The sequence below is a fragment of the Leopardus geoffroyi genome, chromosome A1, assembly GCF_018350155.1.
Source record: "Leopardus geoffroyi isolate Oge1 chromosome A1, O.geoffroyi_Oge1_pat1.0, whole genome shotgun sequence".
NCBI lineage: Eukaryota > Metazoa > Chordata > Mammalia > Carnivora > Felidae > Leopardus > Leopardus geoffroyi.
The window spans coordinates 69,967,659-69,990,776 of NC_059326.1; the positions used below are offsets into that span (position 1 = coordinate 69,967,659).

The window sequence follows — 23,118 nt, forward strand, 5'->3', positions numbered from 1 at the left end:
GAACTAGCTACGCAGAACATTATTCCAGCGGTAAACTGAACAACTGAACAAAGAACCTGATTTCTGAGACTCTGCATTCTCATCTAGATAATGATGAAGTGGGGACACATAAAATGACTGAAAAATAAATGATTATATAAAATAAGTATCACAGCTGCTTCCAAAAGTACCTTCATATTCAGTACAGATATCATGGGGGTGGGGAATGTAGGTGAGGGTGGTCTTGGAGGAGGGGTGGAGGGCTGGCGGGAGGCTGAGGAGAGGCTGGGAATTGTCCCTCTTCTCCTGTATTAATGAGTACAATTCTTGTAAACCTACCGGGTGCCAGGCCCTGTAGCCTATAGAACATTCTTTTCGCTAGCTTAAACCAAACTCTGTTTCTCTTTGGACTTTCCTTACACATTCACTCAGCAAATGGCCGACCCCAGATGGACCAAAGGTTCACCTTCACTCTCCTGTACCTTGGAGGCTGAGCACCTGCAGCAAATCGCAGACTGGGTGTGAAATCGCCCGCCGCATACAGACCCCCAGCCCTCCCTGGGAACCACCTGTTCTACTCTGGATGGTCATCCTTCCTGGTCCCCTCACAGCCCAGCACACTACTTCTGCCTTATTGCTCTTAGTAGACGACATTCCCTCCTGCATCACCAAGAACAGAAGCCATCAGATGACAGATGTCTCATCTCTCACCTCCATGTCTACAAACCTACTGACATTGGTCTTGACCCTCTCTTCTTGCCACAATATGGCACAAGCCCTTTCCTTGCGTCTAAGTCCATTCCTTGCAACCCTCCTCTGTTTTCAGGGACCTCATGATACCTCTCAGTTTCTGTCACTTCTGGATCTCTGGTCTCTTTTTCACCCAGTCTTTCCTGTCAGCATTTAAACACACTGATGTCTTTTCTATTTTGAAAGATAAAAGACAACCTTCCCCCTATACCACATGCTCTCCAGCTACCATCCCAACCATCTCCTTACCTCCTCCCCCTTCTTCAAAGTGTATTCTAGTTCCTTGCCTCAGTCTCCCCTCTCAGATCCCTCCATCGAGGGTACCACCACCACTCTGCCGGAACCGTGCTAAATTCACCAGTGACTTAGGTGGGCACTTGTGTCTCATGGGCCATTGGCGGTCTTTTGTTTTTTCATCTGAGCAACTGACATGGTTGCCTATGCTGCCTTCTTGCAGCATTTTCTTGTGTTGGCATCTGCATCACACATTCCTGGGCCCCTCTTTTAGGTTTCTCCTTCTCCTGATTAATCAGCTAGTCTTAGAAACCTATTGTCTAAATTCCTTGGGTATCCACCCATTTCCTCCATCACTACTGTTACTGCCCTACTCTGAACCTCACTACTTAAAGTGCGGCCCATGACCAGGAGTATCATATGCATCTAGAAGTTTGCTAAGACACATCCCCCTCACCCCGTGATTTGAATGTACATGGAAGCTCGAGAAGCGTCTCTCCAACCAAAGTAATTTTTCCACCTGGGCTCCCTGCTTCTACTCTGGCTCCTTCCAATGGATTCTCCACACAGCAAATCAAATCACGTCACTCATGTGCTAAAAGCCTTTCAATAGCCTCCGATTTTCCTTAGAATAAAGTGTATTCTGTACAGTGTTCCTTTTGTTTGCTGTGACTCAAGATACTGTGGTCCTTTGTCTACTTTACATCTTTATTGCACCTCTTTTAACATAAGAAGTATTTGTCAGGGGCGCCTGGGTGGCGCAGTCGGTTAAGCGTCCGACTTCAGCCAGGTCACGATCTCGCGGTCCGTGAGCTCGAGCCCCGCGTCGGGCTCTGGGCTGATGGCTCAGAGCCTGGAGCCTGTTTCCGATTCTGTGTCTCCCTCTCTCTCTCTGACCCTCCCCCGTTCATGCTCTGTCTCTCTCTCTGTCCCAAAAATAAATAAACGTTGAAAAAAAAAAAAAAAAAAAAGAAGTATTTGACAGCTTTGTTTTTTTAAGTACCTTAAATCAAGGAATGTTTTATTTAATTTTGTCCTTTTGCGGGGGGGGGGGGGGTTCAAATGTTATATTTGCATTGTAAATGGGACTATTTCTCAGTTCTCGTAGTTAGCTAATTCACATAATAAATGCATAGAAAAAGCCCGCAAGGATTGAAGAAGTGTTTTTCTTTGCAAAATGCTATAAATTATGCTCTGAAAGCTGAGAGAAACCCCTTTGGATGAACAGGATTAAAATCTGAATGTTGTAAGCATGGAAAACAAAACTCTTTCTAATTTTTTTTTTTTTTTTTTTTTTATGAGGAAGACAGTATTCTGGCCACTTCTGGAACAAATCCAGAGAACATCCTCTGATATACCTACATGTGTTGAAAACAGGTTCAGCACTCCGCTTCAATTCCCCAGCAAATGCCAGTGTGGAAAAAGGTTTTGTTGTCACAGGTAACCCATGGAGCTTTAAAAGCAAAAGTGCTATTGTTGAGTCTGTAAAATTCAATGTAAAAAATACCCCTTTCCCTTGTTTAAGTATAAAAGAAGAATGTGGGATAGAAATGTTTCACAAGGCTGTGGAATCCAATCCAAAATATAAACTGCAATGTAGTTTCCCCTCAAAAACTTTCTATACCTTATAATTTGCAGTAGGGTAAACGGTGCTGCTGATAAACTCTGATTAGGCTGCCTAGAATGTTGCCTGAAATCATCAGGCAGCCCTGCTCTCAGGCAACACAGTCCAAGATACTCTGGAATGTTTCTGATTCATTCACAGCACTGAATGACAGTCATTGGTAGGGCTGTAGGGAGGTATGCGTGTTCTTGTCATGGAGGGCCATGGCAAAGGCAGGATTTTCTAAGAACAGCTGAATTCAGGAGTGATGACAGGGGCTTCTGCAAAGTAGGGACCAAAGAACCCGAAGCTTGGCTGTGGGAGTGCAGGCGGCTTGAAAAGACAGAACTTAGGAGAGAGGAAGAGGAGAATCGGAAAACCCAAACCAGCAAAGTGAACCACATATCGTATGATTCCGTTTATATGAAACATGGAGAATAGGCCAGTCCATAGAGACATAAAGTAGAATATTGGTTGCCTAGGCTGGGGTAGAGGGGTAGGGGATTGAGGGTTGATGGCTAAGGGGCACAGGGTTTCTTTCTGGCATAATAAAAAAATTCTAAAATTAATTGTAGCGATGGTTGCACAATTCTATGAATATACTAAAACGTACCGCGCTGTACATTTTAAATGGATGAATTGTATAGTTTGTGACTCGTGTCTTGATAAAGCTGTTAAAAAGGAGATTAAAAAAAAGGGTGCCTGGCTAGCTCAGTCAGATGAGTATCTGACTGATCTCGGGGTCGTGAACTGGAGCCCTGCTTTGGGTGTGGAGATTACTTAAAAAAATCACATGGCTGTTGAATGCCTCCATGTGGTGGACAACAAATAATTAAAAAAAGAAAGAAAGAAAGAAAAATAAACTCTTAAAAACACCCATCCTAAAAAAGATGAGGAAGGAAATTTTAAGGATACGGAGCAGACGTGATACGGATAATAGCTTCTCGTGATGCTTATACAGCTATTTCTTGATTCCCCCCCCCCCATTAGCTACTTACCACTGAGTTCCTTCTGTGCAAGATGAAGACTTGCCTTCTGATATAGCCCTCCCCCACGCACGCATAAACTTTTTCCTCCCACCTTCCTCCCAGTACAGCTGTATTGTAATTTTTGGTAAGATCAATATTCAGCATTGATGACTCTCAAATTTATTATCTCCAACAGAGTTCTTTCTGGAGTCTGGACCACATCCAAATGCTTACTAAACATCTATAATATCTAATAGGCCTCTCGAACTTCATTTGTCTAAAACAGCTCTTACTTCCCCCCTCCAAAACCTGCTTCTCTCTGCCTTTCCCATCTCAGTAAATGGCAGTGCCATTCGCCAAGGTCCAGCGTGCTGGTCAACCCCCGAGCAAAAATCCCCGGGGCCATCTTTGACTTCACTTTTACTCTCCCATCCCGTATCTGATTATCAACAAATCCATCTGGCTCTCCTGTCAAAATAGATCCAGGATCTGACACCTCCTCACCACCTCCATGATACCCACCCTGGTCTAAGACACCATCACTCCTCTCTTGAATGACTGCAATGGCCTCTCTGTTGGTTTTCTCACTTCCACCCTTAGTCCCTTGATCGATTTTCAACAGAATGGTCCAGTTAAAATAAAGGTTGGATCACATCACTGTTCTGCTTCAAAGCCTCCAGTGGCTCCCCATTGTACTGCAGAGACATCTGTCACGGTGAGATTCCTGAACCAGTAAATCCAGTTTGTCCCCAACTAGTCTGTGACCTAAGCACACAAGCCTAATGCCTATTATCTGTAGTTTTCTGGAAGGGCTAGGAAGATTAAACCTACACTTAAAACAGCAATCATGGAAACAACTCAGCGTTTACCTGCTAAATGTGTAACAATCTCCAATGCAGATTTCTTTCACCCTGATAAACAGAAGTCCCCACCATTGCCTCATACATGGGATGAGGACTCTAGAATATTTTTCTACCCATTCTAAAGTCCCCTAAAGCAAATCCAGCTCTGCTTTCCTTAATGAGGAGAGGAGGGAAACACCTGCTCTTTTCCCTAAAGTAGTCCCTACAGCTATAACCCTTCTCTGGTTTCTTACCCAAGCATTTGTAGCCTTCTTGGGGGCCTAACTTGGGGAACAAACAACTCTCCAAAGAGACATGGAGGCACATGTGCTGGGGCCACCCTTTGGATGTCTTACTATCTGTTTCTTTAGGTTTGCAAATGGCTCTGCTCCTAATTAGCATGACATTCTTGATCTGGCTATTATTCTCTTAATCCACAGTAATCGTCTTAATCTATAAATCCAAGTATGTTATCTAGGAAGTAGTGTCACCAGGAATTGAGATACAGAATTTGTTTCATGGATTACAGAAGCAGCACTGGAAGGAATTCTAGGAAAGTTGCTATAAGCTAATTTAGGAAGCATGCTTATTCAAATAATCTTTTGAGCCTATTTTCCTCTGAAATTCTAAGAAGGAGATAGTGGCAACAGCATTTGTTTCTGCTGAGGGTATTAGACTCTTGACCATCACCTTCCAATGAAGGAGCAAGTTCAGGAGAAGCCCTCCGCCTTAGGTCTCTCACTGGTGAGGCTACTTCTTGGTACTGGCCTTGCTCCTTACATGTCTTCTTCCTTTATTCATGCAGGCCCCTGGGGTTCAAGCTGATTGCCTTTCCTCTTCCAGTCTTTTACTAAGTATCTGCTTCCCAGAGTTCTACTTCCAAAACTGACTTCAATTTCCTGTTTCCCTTTTCCTTGCTGTCCACCATTCTCTGATTCATAAATGTTTGCGGAACACCTGCTATGTTTTTATGTGTTTACATAAGACTCCATCTCTGCCCCGGAGAGTCACAAGTGTGAGTGAGGCAGATAGTAAATGACCCGACAACCGTATATCTTTGTGCAAAAGAGGCATATCTCTTACCTCTTGGCTCCTATAGGTAAGAAGAAATCCCTCCAGCTGCCTTCGTTTGTCTCCAAGGTGCTCCTCTCCCCATTGGTGTCCTCAAAGAACGAGAACATTGGTTCTCCAATGAGCTCTGGTTTTAGGAAAATAAAGCCAGGAAGAAACACATCTTTTGTGTAGTTTCATTTTTGGTGCAGAGTCCTCTGAGTTCAACTTCCCCTGAGCACAAGGTTAGTGGGAAAGGTGGGGGAAGCACAAAGAGCTGGTTCACCTTGGTGCAATGGTGGGTAGGGGGGGAGACTGTCAGAAGAAACACCCCAATAAATTACCCTGACACATAGATTATGTGTAAGTGACCCTGGGTTGTTTGTAAAATGAGAACCTGTGACCTTTGCGACAATTACTCATAAGAGCCAAGAGAGGACTTGCCTTTTTAGATCAGCTTTAGTTTTTGGGGGGGGGGGGGTACTTTGCAGTCCACTGAGGGGCCACCCAGCTTTCCTCAGGAACTGTGACCCGGCCCAGCCTCCCGTCCATGGAGGACACAGTGATACCATCATCATGGGGCATCACCCAACAGCTGCCCAAAGATGGTGGGCACAGGAAACAGCTGCCTCCCAAGGTCAAATGATGTCTTCCCGGAACAACTCTCATCTAAGGCAACTCTGCTTCTTCACCTTTTCGATGATGCTGCTTTCACTTTTTGTAGCTGCCTTGAATTTGTCTGGTTTGCTAGCAGTGGTTCCAGGCACATCATTGTAACGTTTTTGCAAGGCTCTGGGGAATAATCTGCCTGGACCTGGGCTCTTAAACTCATTTAAAGCATCTAGATCATCCCTTAACTCCCCTTCCATCCAGACCTTGGTACCCTCTTAAGGATATGTGCTTTCCCTGTTCCATTAGAAAATTTTCTTGTTAAAAAAAAAAGGAAAAGAAATTAAATTGAAATAGTTCTACTCTTTTCTCTCATTGACTTAATTTTATTCTCATGATATAAACAATGGCAGTGGTAGTTCATAGTCTACAAAACAGGGGGGAAAAAAGAAGAAAAATTTACCCATAAACTCAACATTCAGTTTGCTCTTGTTTTCTTTCAATGCATGAAGATAAACATAATTCTATATTTACCACTTATCTCGCTGGCTCTGCTGTTTTAAACTTGCTTTCTCCACTTAAAGGTCTTGAAAAGGCCTGTGTTCTCACGCTAGTCATTTATCATTACACCCCAGTCTTAAGCAGTGAGTTACCTCTTTGTTATTATTTCAATTATATCTATTTTTAAAGGCTCCTGAATATTTTGTTCTCTGAATTCCTTCTACTGGTTATTTTCGTTCTATAACTGTCATTGACATGACTCTGTAAACACCCTGCCATGTTGTGCACAATCATTTATAGTCTGTGTGTGTTGATGTCACCACCCAGGCACCACCCGACTTTCTTAAGATCTTCCCATTTCTTCCTCAAAAACCGAGCATCCTTTGTAATTGCTTGCCCAGAACTTTGCTCTTGTTAAGCCCCCATCCCTCTTGAACCAACTAAGCTTTTAGAGCCTCTGGCCTTGAAGTCAGACATATTTTTTTCTCTCTGGACATTTGTGACATCTGTTTTCCTAAAATCCAAGGTATGTAGTTGAATGAGCCCAGACCAGGAGATCCAAGGTGAAGTTGGCCAGGTCCATCCTGAGCTTTTCTGAGAACCTATTGGTCTGTCCACCCCAATATTTCTCTCTCTCTCTCTCTCTCTCTCTCTCACACACACACACACAAACACACAAACACACACATGTTAAGATCCTGCACTCCTAGGCTCCATGACCATAGTCAGTTGGACTAAGGTGGAGACACCTGGTTCAAATTAAGTCAAGAGATTCTCTCTCCTGGGAGGATGGAACAGAGGTGCAGAGACTATCAGTCTCTTCCAGACACTCTCATGGGAAGTGATAGGACACAGAGCCTGGAGCAGCCGTACCTGACCCAAACGCAAGAGATAGCAGAGAAGGTTGGGCAGTGAGTGAGTAAGAGAGAGAGAGAGAGAGAGAGAGAGAGAGAAGGAAGCAGGCACAGGGAAGGAAGCAGAAAGACTACAGCAGACAAAGCTGTGGCCCTGCCCAGACCCCCATGGGTTCCTTTCACCGGTTCTGAGCGTGCCCATTGCCAGCCTCTGTGAGTGACTCTCTGAGAAGTGCCCTTGGGCGCTGGGGCCACCCATCTATTTAGAGAGCCTGAAGCCCCTGGGAGTTTCTATTCTTCCCCCATGCTCATGCCCAGCCCCACAGACTATAATCATCAACTGAGTGGCGCAAGCACAAAAGTCCAGTACCTGTGCTTGAGGCAGAACAAGGTCTGAGGTCTAATTTGCACTCTTGACCTCTCCATTCCCCTCGGAGCACCTCACTTACACCCTAATCCTTGGTGTTTGGAAGAACCTGACAGAATAGATGGGAAGCCATGCAGCCCAGGGAAATAGAAACCAAAAAAGCCTTGAGCCTGAGAGGTTAGGTCCTGGTCTGGGTCCCTCGGGACGCCCAGGCTTTCTCCTCTGTGGGTGCTTTGGCCTACTTCACTCACTTCTCCCTTGGGGTTAAGCCTGAACCAGCCAGTCTCTCTGATGTATTACCCAAAACACCTTACTTGGGCATCTAGCATTTCTTGGCTACTGACAGAGTTACTGTCCTCCAAATTTCTCAGACTTCCACTGGGATCGATGTTTTTTTCCAGTTGGTCAGCATCTGGGAGATGAATTTATCAGCAAGACAAGTTTGTAATTTATCAGAGGCTCCACTTTTACTGGAAAGGGGCTTCTGGCAGAATTTCTAGACCTTTAAGTCTAGAAAATCACTGCCATGTTTGGCCATGCTGATGCTTTTATATTTATGTCTAGACCTTTAAACACTAAATAAAAACATATTTATTTATTACAAAATACATATTTAATATATGTAAATATGATGTATATACATATATATACACACATATGTGTATAATTATATTTGTGTCACTCTGATCTGAGAACAAATTTTTTACTGTAATTAACAGCCTTAAAAGTATTATTTTAGTGGAAAATTCATGTCTTTGCCCTTTTATCCAAAAGTCTATTTATAGGAAAAAAACCCACAAGCTCAGGTCCCTTATTTGGTGTTTTTGTCTTCCTTTTACTATAGCCTGACTAACAAAGATATTTTTGTTGTTGATACGGAATTTCTTAATTTTTTTCTTTACGTTTCTTTCCTAAATGCCAGCCACTTCTTTGTATATTAGTTATCAAGTTCCTCCCTGGCAGTGATGGAAGGTGTGCTGTTTAACAGACGTCTCTGTCAATGAATTAGGTATTTCCATCGTACTGAGAATACATTTTACAACAATTGATAAGTGTAGGAAACGAATAAAGGAGGAGGGGAGGGCGGTCTCCACGGACCTACCAGAACCCAAGTCCCTCAGGTCACCTCCCCTCCCAGGCTTCCATTTGCTCCTTGATGAAATTGTGAAGTGGATGTGAAGGACCGTGATTCTCATCGTGCTTAAAAGGGAAACATAGAAAGGAAATGTCAGCCCAATAGACTCAGAGAAGCAAGGACCAGAAATTAGGTCTCATTCCTCATTCACTAATTTTCTCTTTAAAGATTTTTAAAAACAGTTTATTTATTTATTTTAAGAGAGAGAGAACACGCAAGAGTTGGGGAGGGGCAGCGAGAGAGGGAGAGAGAGAGAATCCCGAGCAGGCTCCACACTGACACCGAGGCTGGGCTCGAACTCACAAACAATGAGGTCATGACCTGAGCCGAAATCAAGAGTCGGACGTTTAACAGACTGAGACACCCAGGTACCCCTTTTTTTAAAAAAAATGATTTTATTTTTAAGTGATCTCTGCAGCCAACGTGGGGCTTGAACCCACAACCCTGAGGTCAAGAGTGGCGTGCTCACTGACTGAGCCAGTCAGGTGCCCCCGATTTTCGTTTTTCCATCTTTAAGGCCTTGTGCTTTTCCGCTTTCTCCCCAGACTGCTTTGTTTTCAGCTGCTCTTTCGACGCCCTGATCACTGTCCACCTTTAAACACATGAGCAATGCTTAGGAGCTCCAAATATATTCATCCCACGGGTCACTGGACTTGCTTTTGTTGAATGCCGACCACGAATCTGGAGAGCCCTTTACACAGCACCAATTGTGCAATGTTGGTCCATGCTTGCTAAGTGGCTGGATCCAAGAAGCAGAGAGAGGATATAGAAATCCCCTGGGAAAGAAAGCGAGGGCCCCGGGGTTCTACTTACTTAACGATCACAGAGCATTCGTTCTTTTGGAGCCCAGTTTAGATCTAAACCTCAGGACCTACACCCTTCAGGATAGCTGGGATTGTGTTAAAATCACATAAGTAACCATCACAAAACTCCAAGAGGGAAGTATCGCTGATTTAATTAATTCTAATATATATTTAAAAGAATTTTTTTTTCTTTCACTAACATCTCAGCATCCTGATTCACCGTACAATTGATGGCCTTCTGCAATCAGTATGGGCCAGAAGCAGCCCACACATAGTTGTCTTTGCCTCCGCATACCCAGCCTTGGTCATTGCTGGTGAAGTTTGCATTTCGCCTGAGCTACGTGCATTGTTGGGACTATGTGTGAGCCCAGAAAATCATGAAAATAGAGCTGGAAATTTGCTCTTAGAGAAATGATCACACTTCTTCTTGCAAAGCAACCCCCAAGGGCTTCATGGACCTAAGGAAAGAAAACTCCCCTACAGGTAGGTGAAGCTGTGTTATCTTCAGTTACCGAGATGTGCACAAAGGGACTGCCCGTTGCCTGCCAAACAATGCAATAGGAGGCGGGAGAAATTGCCAGATTTCTGGCCTAGATGAAAGAAATTTCAGCGCCACGAGAGGCCGGTGTAACCAGTCCATGCGTTGTACAGGGATATTGTTCAAAGCAACATGTCAAAGTTTAATGGGTAATATTTGTCTTTCTTAGAAGTAAATAATGTCTGCTTCTAATCAAAAGCACCTTAGGTTTGATTAAGTATATTATCTCCATTTTGCAGATTGAAGAAGAAATTAAATAATTTGCCCATTTCACTGTGTGAGGAAATTAGAGAGCCAGGATTCAAATTCCAGCCAGTTGGATTCTAGATCTCATGATTCTGATCACAAAACTACACCACTCCCCCCCCCCCCACACCCTCCACAACATTTAACACGGTGCCTGGTAAAATAAATATTTGTCAATATAAACTAAACTGTTTAAATAATGAAACTGTTATTCTCAGCAAGAAAAATAATCAAATATGTAGAGAATGTCTCTAAACATGGAAACATCGCCATTCTTGTGGGAGAATAATTCAGTTGCTTCCAAAGCTCTGAGCCCAGGGGTAACTGGGGAACCTCGAAGGACTACATTCTCCACATAACCTCAGATCTCCACGTAACTCAGATGACTGAGGGGGAACACCAGGGGTGTGAACCAGATGTCGAGCGCTTGGGTCCATGGACAGTAGCATGCTCTTGGACCCCTGGCTCAGAGTTTGTAAGAGCTACCCCCCACCCCCGCCCCGCCAAAGGCTAACTTCAACCCATCAACTCAACTATTTGACTTTGACTTGTTATTTTGTAATAACATTAATTTCTTTTTCTGATTACTAAAGTAACTCATTCAAAAACATTTTGAAAAATTCCTGAGGAAACAGTATCCACTGTTAACTCCCTGGCATACATACATCTTCACGTTTTGAATCAAGTTGCTTTTGTAACCTTTTCTTTGACTTAGTATATTTTGTAAACACCTTTCTGTATATTAAACATCTAAAACATAGTATTCCATCAAGCAAATATTGTCATTTTTAACTCTTAAACATCTACAAAGTAGAAATATCATTTAGATAAGGTTTACCGTGTGTGTAGTAAGCCGTAAATAGACAATGGGATTTCATCCGGCAAGAGTTAAATGTAGCTGGTTTTTGAAAATGAATGGATGGAAAACTGTCTCTCTCTTTTTTTTTTTTTTTGATGTTTATTTATTTATTTTGAGAGAGAGAAAGAGAGCACCCACATCTGTGAGCAGGTGAGGGGCAGAGAGAAGGAGAGAGTGAATCCCAAGGAGGCTCCTCACTGTCTGTGCAGAGCCCAACAAGGGACTCGATCTCACAAACTGAGCTCATGACCTGCGCCGAGATCAAGAGTCAGCCACTTAACCGACTGAGCCACCCAGGTGCCCCAGGAAATGGTGTTCTGCGTGTCCCCTTGAGATCCTCCCTTCCTGCCCCTTCCCCAACCTCCCAAAGCAAAGGCTTCTTTTTTATGTTTATGTGAAATAGGACACATCAGTTCCCCAGGGGTGAGGTAACAAAGCACCACAAACTGGGTGGCCTACAACAACAAAAATTGATTCTCTCACAGTTGGAGCTACAAGTCCAAATTCAAGGTGTCGACAGGGCCGTGTCCACCCTGAAGACTCTGGGGTAGGATCCTTCCTCACTTCTGGCCGCTATTAATCCTTGGCTTCCTTTGGCTTCTAGAAACGTCACGGCAATGCTTGCCTCCACCTTCGTGAGGTCTTCCCAGTATATCTCATCTCGTCACACGGCCTCCTCTCCTGTAGTCTCTTCTCTTCTTTAGGACCCCAGTCACCCTGGATTAAGGGCCTCCTCTCCATCTTTTTTTCTCTTATTATCATTATTTTCGTATTGCGCTTAAAATACACATAACATAAAACTTACCATTTTATTTTATTTTATTTTATTTTTTTTAATTTTTTTTTTCAACGTTTATTTATTTTTGGGACAGAGAGAGACAGAGCATGAAGGGGGGAGGGGCAGAGAGAGAGGGAGACACAGAATCGGAAACAGGCTCCAGGCTCTGAGCCATCAGCCCAGAGCCTGACGCGGGGCTCGAACTCACTGACCGCGAGATCGTGACCTGGCTGAAGTCGGACGCTTAACCGACTGCGCCACCCAGGCGCCCCAAAACTTACCATTTTAACGAGCTTCTAGTATACAATTCTGTAGCAGTAAGTACATTCCCATTGTCATTCGATCATCTCCACTATCCATTTCCAGAACGTTTTTTTTTTTTTTTAATTTTTTTTTTCAACGTTTTATTTTATTTTTGGGACAGAGAGAGACAGAGCATGAATGGGGAAGGGGCAGAGAGAGAGGGAGACACAGAATCGGAAACAGGCTCCAGGCTCTGAGCCATCAGCCCAGAGCCTGACGCGGGGCTCGAACTCACGGACCGCGAGATCGTGACCTGGCTGAAGTCGGACGCCCAACCGACTGGGTCCAGAACGTTTTTAATGTCCCAAATTGAATCTGTGTACTCCCATTAAAGAATAGCTCCCACGTGCCCTCCTTTCATCTCCTGGTGGCCTCTGTTCTACTTTGTGTCTCTATCCATTTGTCTGTTCCTAGGAACTTCTTATAAGTGGAGTCTTACAAATATTTAACCTTTTGTGTCTGGCTTATTTCATCATAGTATGTTTTTAAGGTTTCCCCATGTGGTAGCATGGGGCACACTTTCAATCTTTTTCAAGACTGAATAATATCCCATTGGATGTATATTGTGCATTTTGTCGATCCATTCATCTGACGATGGGCATTTGGGCTGTTTCCATCCTTTGGCGATCGTGAGTGATGCTGCTATGCGTACCATTGCATAAGAATCTGTCTGAGTGCCCGCTTTCAATTCTTCTGAATATGTGGCTAGAATCAGAATTGCCGAATCACGCGGCGATTCTATGCTTGATTTTTGAGGAACCGCCAACCTGTTTGCCACAGTGGTTGCGCCATTTTATGTTCCCATCAGCAATGCACAAGGGTTCCAGTTTTTCCACATCCTCACCAACTTGCCGTTTTCTCTTTTCTCCATAATAGCCATCCTAATGGGTACGAGCATGACCTCATCCTAACTAATTGCATTTGCGAAGATCCTATTTGCAAGCAAGGTCACATTCTGAGGTTCCAGGAAGGACAAGAATTTGAAGGTAGGAGGGACTCTATGAAACCCTGTCCTGTGGTAAAGAGGCTTTCCCTTAGGCAGAATGCGATTAAAGAGCACAGTTCCCAGAAATAACGTTTACCAAAGATAGACTCTTATGTATAACTTTGAATCTGAGTAATGATGGAGGCTAAAAAGGACAGAAATCAATAATGTTTTCCTCATGTTCATGGCTGAATTGTTGTCTGTTATGGAAGAAAACAGTGTTGAACTAACCAACCTGACTGAAAAATGGATATCTATTTATCATGGGTTTAAAATAGTGCCTGGGTGGCTCAGTCAGTTAAGCACTGGACTTTGGCTCAGTTCACGATCTCATGGTTCGTGAGTTCGAGACCCACATCAGGTTCACTGCTGTCAGCTCTGAACCTGCTTAGGATCCTATGTGCCTCTCTCACTCTGCTCCTCCCCTGCTCACATGCTCTCTCTTCTCAAAATTAAATAAACATTTTTAAAAAATAAAAAAACAAGGGAAGCCTGTGTGGCTCAGTCGGTTAAGTGTCCTGATCTCATGGTCCGTGAGTTTGAGCCCCACGTTAGGCTCTCTGCTTTCAGTGCAGGGCCCGCTTTGGATCCTCTGTCTCCCTCTCCCTCTGCCCCTCCCCAACTCACGCTCTCTCTCCCTCTCTCTCAAGAACAAACATTTAATAAAACAACAAAAATAAAGTAAAAAATAATAAATTGCAGGGTGCCTGGGTAGCTCAGTCAGTTAGGCGTGTGAATATTGATTTCTGCTCCGGTCATGATCTGATGGTTCATGAGACTGAGCCCCAAGCTGGGCTCTGTGCTGACAGCATGCGGCTGGCTTGGGATTCTCTCTCTCTCTCTCCCTTGTTCTCTGCTCCTCCCCCGCTCACGCTCATGCATGCCTGTGCTCTCTCTCTCTCAAAATAAATAAACATGAAAAATAAATAAATAAAACAGTAAATGGCAAAACCATTCTGAAAAAGGAACTTAGCAAGTGACAGCCAAGAGAAAGGCAACAGTGGGCTAATTATCTCTCTTGATATACAGTGTGTTTGAGGGTTGTATGGAGCTTGGGTGCTGACTTCAGTGGCCGTTGAGAAGTTTCAGATCTTTGCTCCCTTGGGTGTGTACTCTGAGAGCTTGCCCTGCAGAGATTACGGATGGCCTTGGTTGGGTCAATGTCTCTGAAAGAGAGAGAGCATGTGTGTTTGAGGTGTGGCACATGACAAGGGGATGTACTTATTAGTTCTGGGTGAGCACATGAATATGTGGCTAGAATCAGCCACATGTAGGAGCACATGACTGCTCCTACATCATTTCCTATTCCTTGCTCCTTGCGGGTAAATTTGTAAAAAAAGAATTTTTTTAATGTTTATTTATTTATTTATTTTTGAGAGAGAGAGAGACAGACAGAGCATGAGCAGGGGAGGGGCAGAGAGAGAGGGAGACACAGAATCTGAAGCAGGCTCCAGGCTCTGAGCTGTCAGCACAGAGCCCGACGTGGGGCTCGAACCCATGAACTGTGAGATCATGACCTGAACCCAAGTCGGACACTTGACTGACTGAGACACCCAGGCACCCTGGCAATTTTTTTTTTTTAAATAAGCTTTAAGCCCAGCGTGGGCCTCGAACCCATGACCCTGAGATGGAGAGTCACATGCTCTACTGACTGAGCCAGCCAGGCACCCCTCCTAGTCAGTAAATTTTTTTAATATTAAAATAATCAAAATCCATAAAAAGAAAATACACAATTGTCTGGTCATTTTATTTATTTATTTGAGAGGAGAAATGTATTCTGATGGTATTAATTATTAATTAATTATTGAATCAATAATTAATTAAGAGCTGTGATTCTAGAGTGCCTGGATGACTTTTGTCACAACCTCAGTCTCCAATCCAGTGTTGTTCTTTGACAAATGGGGATATCGTGCCTACTTTCCTAACCCCACTGGCATTTGGGGGATTAGTGATATATATTTTTAATGTTTATTTACTTATTTTGAGGGGGTGGGGAGAGAGTGGGGAGAGGGACAGAGGGAGAGGGAAAGAGAATCCCAAGCAGGATCCACGCTGTCAGCGCAGAGGCTGACTTGGGGCTCAGTCTCATGAACCGTGAGATCATGACCTGAGCGGAAATCAAGAGTCGGACTGAGCCACCCAGGCGCCCCAAGAGGATTAAGTAATATTCTTGAGGGTTGTGTCTCAGGGCCTTCTGTTTCTTTCTGCATTCATTGTCCAGCCCCAGCTCACATACCCTCAGTTGGTACTTGGAGATAGAGGTCTCCAGCCCGGGCACCTTTGCTGAGACCGGACCCTAACACCCAGCTGCCCACTAATCACTTTCACTGGGCACCCAAACATAGGCATTCAGACTCACCACGGTCAGGATTGACGACCATCTTTCCTTATGAATCTTTTCTCCTTTCTGGTTTCTCTGTCTCTGAACACCAACAACATCCCACCCTGCGGGCTCCACAGGCAAAGCAGGGGGTCACCCTTGCTGCTTCTCCCTCCCTTGCCCACAGTATACAACCAGACACTCACCAAAGCCTTGGTAAAGATTCTCTCCTTGACCAAACCACAGCCAGGCTCCTTTGAGCCCTTCCTTGACTAGGCCTCAACCTCGGCCTATGCAGACTTGAACAGACGCTAACACAGTTGTTAACAGTTTGCAGCCGCATCCTCTAGATGACCCTAGGGCCCCCCCACCTCCCACTGGAAGTGCCTCTCTGAGAAAACTCAAGGCTGCCCAGATAACTGATGGTCCCAGCCAAACCTGCCGGCAGGGCCCCTGACTCCCGGCCTCTGGGGGAGTGTGGGAGCCTAACTTCCACAAAGGTCAGTTAGCAAACCCAGGCGGTTTCACGGGGACCAGCACTGCCTTCCTGCTCTTCCTGCTTTTTGTAACTTTTCACTTCCCTGACCCTTCTCAAACCCCTGTGCCCCTACCCCTTCTTCCTTCTCCCTTTAAAACGCCCAGTCACCTCTGCTCAGATGGGAAAGAAACTCAGAAGCTCAGTGGTGGCCTCTGTTGTCAGCAGTTACTGAGTGAGGTCTGTTCTCACTGCTTTAATGTCCAGCCATGTGTATCTTTGACACCCTCTCGGTTCCATCCACGTCTCTCCGCTCCTTCAGTTCTGGCCACCATCATCTCTCCCCTGGACTGCTGCCTCCCAAAGAGGTCCTGGCCCCCAGACTTGCCTTCCCGCAACCCACCTTCCCACTCTCTGCACGGAACAAATTTGGCCGGTGCGCCCTCCACACCCTACGCGAAGCCCTCAGAAATGGCTTGCCCTTGCTCTCAGGATGCCAGAAGTTCTCCAGAATGGTCTGTAGTAGGCAGCCTGTTGACGACCAAATTAGCAAACTCAGGAGGAGCTGGTTGGGAAGCAGAATCCTTTGGGGCCGGCTGACCTCTCCTCTTCCTCCCTGCCTCCAGGGGGATTGTGACTCTGCCCCTCCACCCCTGTCGTCTCCCGGTCCTCCCAGGCCCGCTCCTCCCCGGCTTCCTTGGTGCAAGACTCCAGGTCTCTGGAGGAAAGGGGCATCAGGAAGGTGTAGGGCCGCTTTTCTGTTTTCCTTTTATTTCTTAACGCAACGTTGTCTGCACACAGCTCCGCTCCCTGTTGCAGGGTGCCCTAACATTTTCCTTTCATTTAACCTTTACCTTATTTAACCTTGTGAGCTGGGTTTGGTTGTGATTTCCATTTTATGGATGAGCACACAGGCTTGGAGAACTTAAAACGCTTGCCCCCAGCCCTCCAATCAGCATAGAGAAGACCTACATTCAAGTCTTACACAGCCGAAGCAATACTTTTGTTCTTCCACTCCCTCTGCTCCTTGGCTCCTCTTTCTCCGACATACCCACTGTTTCAGCAGCCCTACTTCCTTCTGCATTTTAAATTCTGTTGCAAGGGAAGTGTTTCTTCTGGTTTCCTGTCTCAGCGTTCCGTGCTCTTCTGCCTCTTCTGTGTTCCACGGGGCTGACGGCGATCTGCCCCTGAAAATGCATCTTCTTATTTGAAAATCTCATTTTGGGGGCCAAGTAATTTACATAAATGGCTCAAAAATTAAGCATACAGTGAGGCAGGTCATGGTCATTGTGTTTCTGCTGTTACTCTCTTTCTGTCCCCCCTCTTCTCTTCCCCACCAATAACCACTTCTGTTATTTCCTTGCTTAGTTTTCCAGAGTTTCTTTGTGTGACACAAGTACCGACGTCAATGCTTATATTCTTTGTGTTTTGCACGGAGTGCTGCACACCCCATGCACCACTCTGCACCTTGCTTTTTTTTCCCTTAACGATAATATATACTGGAAATCGTCCATTATCAGGGCACGGAAAGTTCCCTCATTCTTTTTGATAGCTGCAGAGTAGTTCAATGGATGGAGATATTCCATGATTGATTTAACTTGTTCCCTAGTGATAGAATCTGGCTAGTTTCCATTCTTTAAGTATTACAAAACCATGCTGGAATAACCTTGGATATACCTCATTTTGCACACATAGCACAAATATGCCTGAGTCAGAGAAAATATTTGATAGAAAGTGCCAAATATTCTAATATACGTTAATATACATTCGCTCCAGCAATGAATGATAGCGCTTGGTCAGCAGTCCATGCTGTTGAACTTTGATATTTTTGCCAATCTTATAGACAAATGGCAGCATATCCCTGTAGCTTTAATGTGCATTTTGCTTATGTGTAAGGGGACTGTCTATTCATATTTTAAAAGTCATTTGTATTTCCTTTAATGTGAATTGTCTGCTCATATCATTTGATCTTTCAGAGAGTAGGTGTTTTGGCCTTGCTATTGGCATTTAGGAGCTGTTTATACATTGAGGAGGGTAGTGCTTTGTGATATGAGTCATCTGAATATTCTTCCCATCTTTGATGTTTATCTTTTTTTAAAAAATTTTTTAATGTTTATTTATTTTTGAGAGTGAGAGAGAGAGACAGAGTGTGAGCAGGGGAGGGGCAGAGAGAGAAGGAGACACAGAATCCGAAGCAGGCTCCAGGCTCTGAGCTGTCAGCACAGAGCCCGACACGGGGCTTGAACTCACGAACTGCGAGATCATGACCTGAGCCAAAGTCAGACACTTAACTGACTGAGCCACCCAGGCGCCCCATTTGACGTTGATCTTTTGAATTTGCTTAGGATGCTTTTTTGCCAAGCAAAATGTAGTTTTCTTCTTAAAGACTGGAGATTCACTTTTGGGGTGGGGGGAAGTGTACAGGTCCACACACGTGTAGATCCATGGAATCACCATCACAATCAAGATACAGAACAGTGCCAACACCCCAAAAATGCTGTGGTGCTGTTTGTAGTCATGCTCTCCCCCCGCCTAGAAACCACTGATAGGTTCTCCCTAACATTTTTTTTCTTTTTAAGAATATTTTATAAATGGGATCACATAGTACCTAAGCTTTTGAGACTGCCTTATCTCAGCATAATGCCTCTAAGACTCATCCAAAGTGAGACCGTAGCATCCGCTTGTGCCTTTCAATTGCTGAGTAGTAGCCCATTTTACAGGATGTGTCACATTTGGTTTATCCATTCAGCCTTGGAAGGACATTTGACGAGTTTCCAGTTTAGGGCAATTATGAATAGAGCTGGATAAGTACTTATGTACAGGGTTTTTTGTGTGAATATAGAGTAGATACAGAGGAGTGGGGTTTCTTGGTTGTATGTTTGACTTTATTTTTTAATTAATTATTTCAGAGAGGGAGAAAGCACGCACGTGCGCGTGCACAAGGAAGGAAGGGGCAGAAGGAGAGGAAGAGAGAGAATCTTCAGCAGGCTCTACGTCCAGTGCAAAACATGTTGAGAGGCTTGATCTCACCACCCTGCGATGGTGACCTGAGCCGAAATCAAGAGTCGATGCTTAACCCACAGCCATCCAGTCGCCCTTTGTTTGAATGTATAGGAAGTTGCCAATTATTTTCTAGAGTGGCTGTATTATTTTGTGTTCCCACCGGCAAAATTGCTTTCCATCCTCCCCAGCAATTGGTGCTGACAGTATCATTTTCATTTCAGCCATTTTATGTATTTAAAAAAATTTTTTTAATGTTAATTTATTTTAGAAAGCACGCATGTGAGCCGGGGAAAGGGACAGAGGGGGGGAGGGAGGGAAGGAGGGGGGGAGAGAGAGAGAGAGAGAGAGAGAGAGAGAGAGAGAGAGAGAGAGTCTTAAGCAGGCTCCACGCTCAGCATGGAGCCAGACATGAGGCTCGATCCCACAACCCTGGGATCATGACCTGAGCCAAAAATCAAGAGTTGGATGCTCAACTGAGTCACCGAGGCACCCCTCTTTCAACCATTTTAATAGGTATGTAACAATAGCTCATTGTGGTTTTATTATTTTTTTTTAATTTTTTTTAACATTTATTCATTTTTGAGACAGAGAGAGACAGAGCATGAACGGGGGAAGGTCAGAGAGAGAGGGAGACACAAAATCCGAAACAGGCTCCAGGCTCTGAGCTGTCAGCACAGAGCCCGAAGCGGGGCTCGAACTCACAGACCGCGAGATCATGACCTGAGCCGAAGTCGGACGTCCAACCGACTGAGCCACCCAGGCGCCCCTCATTGTGGTTTTAAACTTGCATTTCCCTAATGGTTATGATACCAACTATATTTTCATGGGCTTGATGATGATGTCTTTTTGGCAGAATATCTGTTCAAGCCTTTTGCCCATTTTAAAATTACATTGTTTTCTTACTATTCAGAGAACTCTTCAGATACTGTACATGTAACTCCTCTGTCTGATACGTGATCTGGAACTATTTTGTCTCGTTGTGTCCTTTGTCTTTTTGTTCTCTTAGCACTATCTCTGCAGATAAAACTTTGTGTGTGCTATACAAAACTGCATCATTTTGATGAAGTCGAATTAATAATTTTTTTCTTTTCTCTTTTAGTTTTTTTTTCAATGTTTATTTTTGAGAGAGAGAGGAAGAGAGAGCGAGCAAGCAGGGGAGGGGCAGAGAGAGGGAGACACAGAATCTGAAGCAGGCTCCAGACTCTGTGCTCAGAGCCTGACACGGGACTTGAACCCATGAACCGTGAGATCATGACGTGAGCTGAAGTCGGATGCTGAAACGACTGAGCCACCCAGGTGCCCCTGTTTATTTTTGAGAAAGAGAGAGAGAGGTCACACATGTGCAAGATAGGGGAGGGGCAGAGAGAGAGGGAGCCAGAGGATCCAAAGCAGGCTCTGCAGCAGAGAGCCCTGCTCCATGCAGGGTTCAAACTCACAAACTGAGCAGTCATGACCTGAGCCGAACTCAGACGCTTAGCCGACTGAGCCACCAGCTGTCCCAATAATGTTCTGTGTCTTAACATGAGTGCTACTACATTAAGTGTGTTCAATTGTGAAAATTTATCATACCCATTCCTGTATGTATTTAACACTGTTTTAAAAATAGGGTGTGTTTTGATCCTATAGGCCTATAGGCTGGTTTTGAGCCAGCATCTGGCTGGCTCAACAGAGCATGTGACCCTTGATCTCAGGGTCATGAGTTCAAGCTCCATGTTGGGCATGGAACCTACTTTAGAAAAAAATTCAGTGTGTTTGTATTTAGTGGGCATGGTAGCAGAATATAACACAACTGGCATCAAAATCCAACCACATGATCCATTACCATTAATGTGTTGTAGGGTTCTGTTGGCTAATGTTTTACTTAAAAGTTTTGCACTGTTATTCATAAGTGAAATTGGTCTATAGTTTTTTTTCTTTTTTTTTTTTTTTTTAATTTTTTTTTTTTCAACGTTTATTTATTTTTGGGACAGAGAGAGACAGAGCATGAACGGGGGAGGGGCAGAGAGAGAGGGAGACACAGAATCGGAAACAGGCTCCAGGCTCTGAGCCATCAGCCCAGAGCCCGACGCCGGGCTCGAACTCACGGACCGCGAGATCGTGACCTGGGTGAAGTCGGACGCTTAACTGACTGCGCCACCCAGGCGCCCCTATAGTTTTTTTTCTTAGTGCCATCTTTATCAAGGACTGGGATCAATAGAATACTTGTTTCATACAATCAGCTTGGAAGTTTTCCTTCTTTTTCTATGTGCTGGCTTATGTTAAAATAGCATTGGGACTACCCGATCTTTAAAGGTGGACAGAAGACAGAATTCCCCTTTCTAACCTGGACCTGGGGTGACTTCCTCTATTTCTTCACTGGTAGTCTGTTTAGACAGGTTAATTTTGATAAGTAGAATTTTTCTTAAAAATTATACATTAGAGGGGCACCTGGGGGGCTCAGTCAGTTAAGCATCTGGCTTCGGCACAGGTCATGATCTCGCGGTTCGTGGGTTCGAGGGCCACGTCGGGCTCTGTGCTGACAGCTCAGAGCCTGGAGCCTGGAGCCTGCTTCGGATTCTGTGTCTCCCTTTCTCTCTGCCTGTCCCCTGTTCTGTCTCTCTCTCTCTCTCTCTCTCTCTAAATTAACATTAAAAAAAAATTTTTTTAAATTATACATTAGATCACTAACTGTGTTATCTCAGGTTAGTTACCTCATCACCAGAAGCCTCAGTTTCTTGGTCTGAAAAAAGGAGATAATGATAGAACCTCCTTCATATGGGAAAAACTTCTGACTGGTAAATGGTAAGTGCTTAGTAAATATGAGCCAGTGTACTAACAAACTTTAAGACAGAAAAAATACCTTGTAAAACACAATTGATCTGCCTTGGTATTAGAAGAACCAGTAACACCTAAATCTACTGTCTTGCTGGTAACGTCATTTCCTTGGAATATAACCGGTTATGACACATATTAAGAACTTTGCTTTTCTAATTTTCCTTATAGTTTAAAATTTTTTTTAATATTTTTTATTTTATTTTTTTTGAGAGAGAGAGAGAGAGGGAGAGAGGGAGAGAGGGTGGGAGTGGGGGGGGGGAGAGAGAGAGAGAGAATGAGCCAGAAAGGGGAAGAGAGGGGGAGAGACAGAATCTGAAACAGGTTCCAGGCTCCCAGCTGTCAGCAGAGAGCCCGATGGGGAGCTTGAACTCAAGAACCACAAGATCATGACACGAGCAGAAGTCGGGCACAACTGACTGAGCCACCTAGGTGCCCCTTTTTAATTTTTTTAATGTGTATTTATTTCTGAGACACAGAGAGAGAGAGAGAGAGAGAGAGAGAGAGAGAGCGCACATGAGTGGGGGCGGGGGGGAGGGGGCGGGCAGAGAGGGAGGGAGACACAGAATCCGAAGCAGGGCTCTAGGCTCTGAGCTGTCAGCACAGAGAACAACACAGGGCTTGAACTCATGAAATGTGAGATCATGAACTGAGCTGAAGTCCCATGCCCACCAACTGAGCCACCCAGGTGCCCCTTTCCTTATAGTTTTAAAGTAACTTCATGTATACCATATTCATTGGTTTTATGTAAGAACTGAGAAGAAGGCAGTGGTTTATAAAGAAACATTAAATTTTTTTCCGAATGTAAAACGCACAGATGCTCATTGAAAAAATTTTAGACATTTGCAAAATAATTTTTTCAAAAGTGAAAAAACTTAAAATCCTAACAACAACAAAAAAGGACTCACATAGCGGTATTTTCCCCTCCTTCCAAATTTTTTTCCTATGCATTTAAGAATCAAAATTGTAATTTCGTTTTGTATGCAAACTTGTGTCCTGACTCTTAAACTGAATATAATAAAAATGACTTATCCTGTACAGATCAGTCTCAGAATGGGGTCTGTCCAACACATATGTGACTCTAAGTAGCCCAGAGAAATAAGGT

The 23,118-nt window shown here is 44.3% G+C and overlaps 1 long non-coding RNA gene and 1 other non-coding gene across 2 annotated transcripts; one reads left to right on the forward strand and one right to left on the reverse strand.

Moving 5' to 3' along the window:
• Nucleotides 1-2,271: 2,271 nt before the first annotated feature.
• LOC123580236 lies at nt 2,272-13,678 on the forward strand. Its single transcript, XR_006703201.1, has 3 exons — nt 2,272-2,403; nt 9,903-10,178; nt 13,296-13,678. It is a non-coding gene; the product is annotated as an uncharacterized LOC123580236 (long non-coding RNA).
• Nucleotides 13,679-14,997: 1,319 nt separating this feature from the next.
• On the reverse strand, nt 14,998-15,070 carry TRNAE-CUC. The gene has a single exon. It is a non-coding gene; the product is annotated as a tRNA-Glu (tRNA).
• Between the last annotated feature and the right edge of the window lie 8,048 nt (nt 15,071-23,118).